Raw genomic sequence first — 10726 nt, forward strand, 5'->3', positions numbered from 1 at the left:
ATTTTTTATATAACTAATCTTTATTTAGTAAAATGATATCAATAATGAAAAGTTATATTTTCTTATAATAATAATAATACTAATAATAATAATAATAATTATTGTAATAATAATAATAATAATAATAATAATGATAAAAATAATAATAATGATAAAAATAATAATAATGATAAAAATAATACTAATACTACTAATAATTATAATAATAATCATAATAATAATAATAATAATAATAATAATAATAATAATAATAATAATAATAATAATAATAATAATAATAATAATAATAATAATAATAATAATAATAGTAATAATATTTATAAGAATTATACCCTCAATATCATTATCATGCCATCATCATCTAATCATCACTATCACCATAACATCCGTATCATCATCTTTATCGTGCATCATGATCATCATCAACACATAGTGATCATCATCAAACCTCATACTCATTTATCATCATCATCATTTCTTTATCGTCATAGTTTAACATCATCACCCATCGGAATCATCATCATAATACGATCTTTACCATCTTTCATCATCATCACATCATAATCGTGAGCTCATCATAAATTAACACGTATCATCATCATCATACCCATCGTCCATAATCATGATCATCATTATATCATCCGATGGCAAAAAAAAAAAAAAGATAAAAATCGTATCTGCTTGCTGTTGGGCCGCTGTCCACTTTAACCAGTCCACTAGCCTACATGTACTAAATGATACGGCTCATTACATAACTTAAAGGCCTGCAGCCTGGATTCCTTAATAAGTCTAAAATAAGTTTCCAAAATTATTTGCATAATAGGTATAATGAATTGGCACGTGAATTAGAAGGGACCATCCCTGGTCCACCATATTCATTAATTAGTAAGTGGAAAGCAAAATGAATAAGAAAATTCGATGGTGGGTAATTAATTTTAATCGAACCAATTTAGAGAAACAAAACTGTAGCATCACTTCATCTTCATCAATTTCGTTCACGGGATCGTACAACTGGAGCAAAACATTAGCTGTGGTTGGGTTTGGTTATTGTTCGATCACAGATAGCACAATACAACTACAGCAACCTGTGATAGCCACAAAGTGGTGGTGATAGCTAGTGATAAAGGTGATGGTTTTGACGATGGAAACAGGAAAGAGGAATCCGATTAACATGTCGAAGATGGTTTGTAGATGTAGTAAACTTGACAGGTGGTGACGTTTGGTGTTCGAACAGAAAACAACAACGATGATGTTCGGGTTGGTTAAAGAGGTGGTGAAGGTGTGTGGTTAATTAGGGTGATGGTGGGTAGAGTGGACGATGGTGGTGTTCGTTGATGGTGGTTAGTGTAGTCCACGACTGAAAATAGGAAACCAAATAAAATGTGTGATGGTGATTATTTGGGTGGCGGTTTGAAAGGTGATTCAAGGTGGCAAAGATGGTGATGAGTTGTTGTGGTGGTTCAACAGGAAAACAGTTCGAGCAGTAGCGTATTTTGTTTCGTATCATAAATAGAAAAATAATTACTCACCTCTTCTAATTGTCGAGGTGTTTATCAAGGGGGTTAATATGTTATTGATGGTGGTGAAATGGTTGTCCAAAGGTGATGGATGGTGATAGTTATGATGTTTTGTTCACTACAACGAAACAAAAAAATAATAAAAAATAAAAAAATAAAACCGAAGGTGAGTGTGGAATATGGTGGCATCATGGTTATCAAGATGGGTTGTGGTTCATTGTGGTTGGGTTATATTAGAATTATCGAGAATAAAAATAATTTGAAAGCGGAAAATTGAAATGGGTTTCGGTTTGGGTTTGTTCTTCGATGGTGGTTGTGTATGTGGTGACTTACGATAGTGGTGGTGGAAAAAGGTGGTGTGGGGTGTTTAAGATGTGGTTTCTGAATTTATTAGAACAAATATATAGGAACTTGAAGTTTGTGTTCTTGAAACCATTGAATGAAAAATGGAATACGTGAAATGAATGTTGGGTTTAATGAAGGTAATTGTGTGGTTGTGTTTGTTTGATGATTATTGCTGGAGTATTATATAACAAGTTGTGCAAACTGAAATTACTCTAAATGCAAAACAAAAACAGTGATAATTATATATTAAATAAATACATTCATTTAAATAAAACGTGATTGAAAGATACATATAAATTTTATCTGCCGACAGTTTTCACGGACTGTGTATCGTCCACTATTTAAAATCAGTGGCGGATAAAAGTATTCAGAAAAAAATCCCATATTTTTAAATTAACTATATTTATTTATTTTGGTCATTATGGTATAAAATTGAATCATTAATTTAATAAATAAAAATTACATCAACTATCCCTCTCGATTCTGGGTAAAATATGAAAAGTGTTAAAACTTAACAAATAATTTCTAAATACATTTTTAATAAGCCTAAAATTTATAGAACTCATTTTCGTATCACCGTTTATTTTGAAATTACATAAGTTTGAATTTAACTTGCTTAATATCAATCGGAACATCAAACGAGTATTACAATCATTTAATATTTATTTTTAATATATATATATATATATATATATATATTAAATAATAATTATTATAATATCCTATTTTTATTTTATTAATATTTAATAACAACAACATATAATACTTCAAATTATATTTCGAATTATTATTTATATACACATACACACATATCTATTTACAATTAATTGTTCGTGAATCGTCGAGAGCAGTCGAAGGCCAATTGAATATATGAAACAGTTCAAAATTTTTGAGACTCAACCTAACAGACTTTGCTTATCGTGTCGAGATCATATAAAGTTTAAGTTTAAATTTGGTCGAAAATTTTTGGGTCGTCACAACCAACCATCACCACCAACCACCACCACCACGACCACCACCAACCACCATCACCACTAACCACCACTAACAACCACCACCAACCACCACCACCACCACCAACCACCACCACCACAAACCACCAACCACCACCACACCACCACCGACCACCATCAACCACCACAACCACAACCAACCACCACCACTACCACCCACCAACCACCACCACCACCACCACCAACCACCACCACCAACCGCCACCAACCACCACCAAACACCACCACAACCAACCACTGCCACCAACAATCACCAACTACCACCGCCAGCCACCACCACCACCATCACCACCAACCACCACCAACCACCACCACTACCACCATCCACCACCGCCACAACCAACCACTGCCACCAACAATCACCAACCACCACCGCCAGCCACCATCACCACCATCACCACCAACCACCACCACCACCACCACTACCACCATCCACCATCCACTACCACCACCACCACTACCACCATCCACCACCACTACCATCCACTATCCACCAACCACCACCACCACCTGCCATCACCATCCCCCACCATTCACCACCACCAACCACCACCACCACCCACCAACCATCACCAACAACTACCACTACCACCAACCACCATCAACTACCAACCACTACCACCACCAACCATCTCCACCAACCACCACCACGACCACCACCAACCACCATCACCACCAACCACCACCAACCACCACCACAACCAACCACCACCACAACCACCTGTAGTGACCTGAACTTTACCATGTTTATATATATTTAATGAATTTGATATTTACATGATTAAGTGTTTCCAACATGTTAAGCAATCAAACTTGTTAAGATTTGATTAATTGAAATAGGTTTCATATAGACATTTGACCACCCATATTGACCGGCGATTCACGAACGTTAAAACTTGTAAAAACTATATGATGACATATATATGGATATATATATATAGTTAACATGATATTATGATAAGTATGTATCTCATTAAGTATATTAACAATGAAATACATATGTAAAAACAAGACTACTAACTTAAGGATTTCGAAACGAGACATACATGTAACGTTTATCGTTGTAACAACATTTAAATGTATATATATATATATATATATATATATATATATATATATATATATATATATATATATATATATATATATCATATTAAGATATATTAATACATCATAATATCATGATAATGTAATGATTTAATATCTCATTAGATATAATAATCAATGGGTTAACAACATTTAACAAGATCGTTAACTTAAAGGGTTCAAAACAACATTTACATGTAACGACTAACGATGACTTAACGACTCAGTTAAAATGTATATACATGTAGTATTTTAATATGTATTCGTACACTTTTGAAAGACTTCAAGAAACTTATCAAAGTACTTCTACTGAACAAAAATTCTTACAATTACATCCTCATTCATTTTCATCAACAATTCTACTCGTATGCACCCGTATTCGTACTCGTACAATACCTAGCTTCTAAATGTATTTACTATTGGTATATACACTCCAATGATCAGCTCTTAGCAGCTCATGTGAGTCACCTAACCATGTGGGAACCATCATTTAACATCTAGCATGAAATATCTCACAAAATTACAAACTAATGGAGCCTATATGGACACTACACATTCACGTGAATTTGAGAGCTCACAAACACATTCACTTTGCAATTTTCTTAAATCAAATTACTCTCTCTCAAGTGTTCTTCCTTTATTCTAAGTGTTCTTCATCATCTTCAACAAAATCTAGCTCAATCTAGTTCGTAAATCCATACATAAACCAAGTTATAAAACAACTACTCAAGAACACACCAACAACACTTCCACGTTTGCTAGCTTACTTCCAATCATGCAAATCCACTTTGAGTGATCATCCAACCTCAAGAAATCTTTCTTATTTACAGTAAGATATCTTTCTAATATAAGATAATACTCATATTCAAACTTTGATTCAATTTCTATAACTTTAACAATCTTATTTCGAGCGGAAATCTTACTTGAACTTATTTTCGTGTCATGATTTTGCTTCAAGAACTTTCAAGCCATCCAAGGATCCTTTGAAGCTAGATCTATTTTTCTGATTTCCAGTAGGTTTATCCACAAAACCTGAGGTAGTAATGATGTTCATAACATCATTCGATTCATATATATAAAACTACCTTATTCGAAGGTTTAAACTTGTAATCAATAGAACATAGTTTAGTTAATTCTAAACTTGTTCGCAAACAAAAGTTAATCCTTCTAACTTGACCTTTAAAATCAACTAAACACATGTTCTATATCTATATGATATGCTAACTTAATGATTTAAAACCTGAAAACACGAAAAATACCGTAAAACCGGATATACGCCGTCGTAGTAACACCGCGGGCTGTTTTGTGTTAGTTAATTAAAAACTATGATAAACTTTGATTTAAAAGTTGTTCTTCTGGAAAAATGATTTTTCTTATGAACATGAAACTATATCCAAAAATCATGGTTAAACTCAAAGTGGAAGAATGTTTTCCAAAATGGTCATCTAGACGTCGTTCTTTCGACTGAAATGACTACCTTTACAAAAACGACTTGTAAACTGTATTTCTGACTATAAACTTATACTTTTTCTGTTTAGATTCATAAACTTAAGTTCAATATGAAACCATAACAACTTAAATCACTCAAAACGGATTTAAAACGAAGAATTTATGGGTAAAACAAGATTGGATAATTTTGCCTGTTGTAGCTACGTGAAATTTGTAACAAATTTATACAAATCATATCCTAGCTAACTTATATTGTATTATACATGTATTCTAATATATTATGTAATCTTGGGATACCATAGACACGTATGCAAATGTTTTGACATATCATATCCACACATGTATATATATTATTTAGAACAACCATAGACACTCTATATGTAGTAATGATTGAGTTAGCTATACAGGGTTGAGGTTGATTCCAAAAATATATATACTTTGAGTTGTGATCTAGCCTGAGACGTGTATACACTGGGTCGTGGATTGATTCAAGATAATATATATCAATTTATTTATGTATATCTAACTGTGGACAACTAGTTGTAGGTTACTAACGAGGACAGCTGACTTAATAAACTTAAAACATTAAAACATATTAAAAATGTTGTAATTATATTTTGAACATACTTTGATATATATGTACATATTTGTTATAGGTTTGTGAATCGACCAGTGGCCAAGTCTTACTTCCCGACGAAGTAAAAATATGTGAAAGTGAGTTATAGTCTCACTTTTAAAAATCTAATATTTTGGGATGAGAATACATGCAGTTTTATAAATGTTTTACGAAATAGACACAAGTAAATGAAACTACATTATATGGGTGAATGATCGAAGCCGAATATGCCCCTTTTGCTTGGTAGCCTAAGAATTAGTAAACCGATCTACTAATTGACGCGAATCCTAAAGATAGATCTATTGGGCCTAACGAACCCCATCCATGGTTGCGGATGCTTTAGTACTTCGATGTTGTTTTATCATGTCCGATGGATGTCCCGGAATGATAGGGGATATTCTTATATGCATATTGTTAATGTAGGTTATCAGGTGTTCACCATATGAATGATTTTTATCTCTATGTATGAGATGTATATTGAAATATGAAATCTTGTGGTCTATTATTACGATTTGATAAATATATAGGTTAAACCTATAACTCACCATCATTTTTGTTGACGTTTAAAGCATGTTTATTCTCAAGTGATTATTAAGAGCTTCCGCTGTTGCATGCTAATATATGGACAAGATTTGGAGTCAGCATGCTTGTATAATATTATTTAAAACTGCATTCGAGATTTATTTTGTTGTGACATATTAATATTGTAAACCAATATGTATTGGTAGTGTGTAAGTGTGATATTTTTATATTATCATTTCTGGATAATCTAGGTGGTGTCTTTTTAACCTTGTAAATAAAATAAAGGTTATGGTTTGTTTTAAAAACGAATGCAGTCTTTGAAAAACGTCTCATATAGAGGTCAAAACCTCGCAACGAAATCAATTAATATGGAACGTTTATAATCAATATGAACGGGACATTTCAGTTGGTATCAGAGCGTTGGTCTTAGAGAACCAAAATTTTTGCATTAGTGTGTCTTACCGAGTTTGTTAGGATGCATTAGTGAGTCTGGACTTCGACCGTGTTTTTCTTCAAAAACGATTACTTAACATTTTGTTGTTGGAAACTATATAATATTAACATGTAAATATTATGCGATATATTAATCTCTTAACGTGTTTGATATTGTGTGATAGATGTCTACCTCTAGTACAAATACCATCGACTCACCTAATAATAATGAAGAGTCGAATATACTTTGGGAAGATTCACAAATTCCCGAAGAGGAACCGGAAGAGGAGGAACCGGAAGAGGAGGAACCGGAAGAAGCGGAACCAGAAGAGGAGGAACCAGAAGAAGAGGAACCGGAAGAACAAGAGGTTCCGGACGAAGAAATATTGATACCTACAGTAAATCGATTAAATAAAAGAAAATCCTCAACCAACGGACCAAAGTTAAAAATGGTCAATGGTGTTTCCGCCAAGGAAGCAAAATATTGGGAAGATTACCAATTTTCTGATGAATCGGATCCCGATGAGGATTCCGATGATGTAATAGAAATGACCTCGACCCAATTTAATAAAGCAAAACAAAATAATAAGGGAAAAGGTATAAAAATAGAGAAACCTAATTCCAACCCCGATGAACTTTATATGTATCGACAATATCCGTATTTCCTAAATTGTAACAATAACCCAGGAACCTCTAAACCACCAGGTTTTACTAAACCATTGTGAAAAACGACGGCTCGTATTAGAAGAACACCATATATCCCTAGAAAATTAGGAAAACGAACCAAGTTCGAAAAAGAAGAAACCAGTGATTCAGAGTAGAGGGTTGTAATCATGTTGTGTATTATATGTATTGTAGTGTGCTTGTATTTTTATGTTCTATGTAAAAATTGTTTGTATTGTTTGTTAATTATCTTTTACGAATCTAATCCTTGTCTATTTTACAGTATAAAAACAAAATGGACATTAAGGGTAGACAACCGAATATTTTAGAAGACCTACCAGAGGATATGATTGAGGAAATCTCGTCTAGAGTCGGTCAGAATTCATCAGCACATTTAGTTATGGAGAAATTAACTTGTCAAACATTTGAAAGACTTTCCAGAAATGCCTTAGTTTATAAAAGGCTTTCCTTTGATAGGTGGGGTATATCACATTGGAGAGACCGTAAGTTACACCGTGTTTTCTTTAAAGCATTAAATGCGGGGAACCCAAATGCAATTTTACTGTGACGACCCAGAAATTTTCGACTAAATTTAAACTTTATCTTTATATTATTCTGACACGATAAGCAATGTTTGTTAAGTTAAATCTCAAGGATTTTAAACTATGTTTATACATTCATTTAAACCTCGACCAAATTCTAATGATTCACGAACCATTAAATGAACATATATGAATATGTATGTATATGTGTATATGTTATAAATTGAAAATGTCAACAAAGTATTTAAAAGTATAATGCTTTATATGAATGTATTTGTTTCAATATGATTATCGACGAAATTAAAAAAAAAATATATATATATATATATATATATATTAAATGATTGAATTATCAGAAACATTGAATTATGATTACAAGTCTCTGTTGAGAGGTCCACTATGAATTGAGAAATCTATTCCTCTTAACGATATTCAGAATAATTTGTAAAGCTATTTATAAATAAAAATAAAAAGTGTCATTTATGAAAGTTAGACAAAAGCTATTGGAGAATTGGTTTCCATAATATTCTATTAATCTATTTTCAAACGTACAAAAACGTTTTCAGTTTAAAAAGAACTTTATTATTAAAACGTATATAACTTTTATAAATATCTAGAATCACTTTTGACAACTCATTACTTAACCAGTATAATAAATATAACGATATTTATATTTTATTTCATTAAATATATATATAACGATTTAAATTAATATTATATATATTTATACACGTATTATACATACATAGTTTTTATATTTTTACTATACTTTAACTTTACATTTACTTTACTTTTACTTTACTTTAACTTTAATAATTCACTTTAATAATTCATACTTTAATAATTCACTTTAATAATTCATACTTTAATAATTCACTTTAATAATTCATACTTTAATAATTCACTTTAATAATTCAAAAATCTATTATAAATAGAATTCAATAGGGTTCATTATTTCATAGAAACTTGAAAATATATTTCACTAAACTCTCTCAATCGATTTACATATATATATATATATTTGCTCTATATTATTTCAAGATATTATTAGTATACATAAAATATTACGACGGAGTGATGTCCGAGTGATTTCAAAATAGTTTTTTGAATGAGTCGAAGCTAAGGAAATTATGGGTTATAGCTATGGAGGTGATGGGTATGGTTCACGGGTATGCTCGTGAGGTCAATCTAGTGTTTATCATCTCTGTTGCGTCTACGTACTTTCCTGCAATATTGAATCTCAATATTGATACGTGAGCACTCATAACTTAACTTTTATATATCAATAGTGTATCCCTGACTAGTGCTCGAGTATATAGGATTATGCATGCTTGTACATTCGATATTGTCCTTAGATAGATTTGTTGAATCCTGAATTAGATACATATGCTACTGAGATAGGGTATATGATATGCATGTCATTGGAAAGCTAGCGAAAAATTAAGAACTTTTCATTTAGATATCGAATGGTTTCGATGAACGGATTTGAAGTTAAAGTCAACTGAATTTTAGTATTATTGTTAAAATGATTATTATTACTATCGTCATTATTATTTTAATAGAAATATCATTGTTATTATAAAATATCATTATTACTATTATGTTAGTATTATCATTTTATCATAATAACATTTTTAGTAAATATAAATATTGTTATTTTTTTATAGAATAATAATTATTATTATTACAAAATAATACAACTTTTACTTATTATTATTATGATCAATATTATTTTATCAAATAAATAGGGGATACAAAGATATTTTTCACCACGCGTAATATAATTACATTAATAATACTTACCACTATAGTTTTACGATATTAAGTGAATTTTATAAATTTTACTACTTAAGATATATAAAAGTATATTTTATCATATATAAACGTTAATATAAATTTTTATTAATAAATGACTTTTATTATTATAAAATCTAATAAATATATTTAAATATATAAAATGACTATAGCTAAGTTATATAATAAACACGTATAAATTTTAGAAGTCATTTTGGGTCAAATTGACTTTTGTTGACTTTTGCATATTAGTCTCGAGCATTAGGATTGTGGTACACTATGACTTGACCAAAAATTGTTAGACAAATATCGACCAACATATAAATATATATAATTAATATAGATTCGTGAATCCGAGGCCAGCCTTGCACTTGTTAAATGACGTTATATGTATTTTTACTACAAAATACAGTATGGTGAGTTTCATTTGCTCCCTTTTTAATTGCTTTTGTAATATATATTTTTGGGCTGAGAATACATGCGCTGTTTTATAAATGTTTTACGAAATAGGCACAAGTACTAAAACAAATTCTACGTGGGTTTAAACCAGAAATATACCCTTAGCTTGGTAACATTAAACTACTTGTCTATGTACGGTAGGCGCGAATCCTAAAGATAGATCTATTGGGCCTGACAAACCCCATCCTGACTATGGGATGCTTTAGTACTTCGAGGTTATTTTAAACGCACCTGATCTGGTGTACTTCAGAGGGTAAAACATGAACGTTAAGGCTTATTACCGGGTGC

Source organism: Rutidosis leptorrhynchoides, chromosome 1 (assembly GCF_046630445.1).
Source record: "Rutidosis leptorrhynchoides isolate AG116_Rl617_1_P2 chromosome 1, CSIRO_AGI_Rlap_v1, whole genome shotgun sequence".
Classification (NCBI taxonomy): Eukaryota; Viridiplantae; Streptophyta; class Magnoliopsida; order Asterales; family Asteraceae; genus Rutidosis; species Rutidosis leptorrhynchoides.